The 1,013-nt window shown below is 36.1% G+C and overlaps 1 pseudogene; it reads right to left on the bottom strand.

The window, feature by feature from the left end:
- Nucleotides 1-445: 445 nt before the first annotated feature.
- On the bottom strand, nt 446-568 carry LOC118605165 (annotated as a pseudogene).
- Nucleotides 569-1,013: the final 445 nt, after the last annotated feature.

Genomic DNA, 1,013 nt, shown 5'->3' with positions numbered 1-1,013 from the left:
CAATTGGCAAAACTGAACAAGTAGAAATTGCTTTTATTAATTTTCTTATAATTCAATAATAGAATGAGGTTGGGAATGAGACAAGTATGAAAATTTAATTTGGGTAGATTGAATGGTGGCTTATGAGTCAACACACACTCATCACCTACCTACCATACGAAAAGCACCTGGCTTACTAATTGAAACTATAAGACACAGACTGTGGTCAAAGAGCTCACATTTGCACTATTTAAGGAGATAACAAAACATATATACAATGTTAAGAAAAAAATAGTGATTCAATTGTACTAAATGACTAATTGACCAATAACCACACATGCACACAATTATTCTCTGAGTTTCTAGAAGAATATAATAATACCTGTGAGCTACAAAGAGCTCCTAATGTTTCTTGGAGGAAAATAGTCTTTTATTTATTATTATTATTATTATTATTAATTATTTATGCCTACAGCACCTGGTCTTCCTAGGTGGTCTCCCATTCAAGTATGAACCAGGCCCAACCCTGCTTAACTTCCGAGATCAGAGATCAGACATTGGGCTTGTTCAGGGTGGCATGGCTATAGACCATGGACCATGGATCCACTGGAGCGCGAACACAGGACCTTCTGCATGTAAAGTAGACGTGCTAACGATAGTCGTGATTGATACCATGTGTAGATGGATACAAGCTTTAACAGAGACATATCCAACTGACATATTTAACAAACAGATGAAGAGTTGGGTGTAATGAAGAGAACTGTAGATCAATAGGTAGGAGATTGGATTCAGCTTCAACTATGCCACCAACTAACTCAATAGCCTCAGTTTTTCAATAACCACTTCTCAATTTTTGGAATTGTGCCCTATTTACAAAAGGTTGGGTAAATCACAATTAAGTCCTTGTCTGTTCTAAAATTCCAATCCTGTTCAGAATGAGGGTGTTAGTTGAACTCTTTTTCAGAGAGATACTAAACTAGCATTCAGTACCTAAATTTCTGCAGCTACCAATGCAATATCATGTAGAAAATTAG

This window comes from Rousettus aegyptiacus, unplaced genomic scaffold (genome assembly GCF_014176215.1).
Source record: "Rousettus aegyptiacus isolate mRouAeg1 unplaced genomic scaffold, mRouAeg1.p scaffold_m13_p_1, whole genome shotgun sequence".
Taxonomy (NCBI): domain Eukaryota; kingdom Metazoa; phylum Chordata; class Mammalia; order Chiroptera; family Pteropodidae; genus Rousettus; species Rousettus aegyptiacus.
Note: the sequence above shows the minus strand (reverse complement) of the source record. Positions and strands in the feature narration are given on the sequence as shown.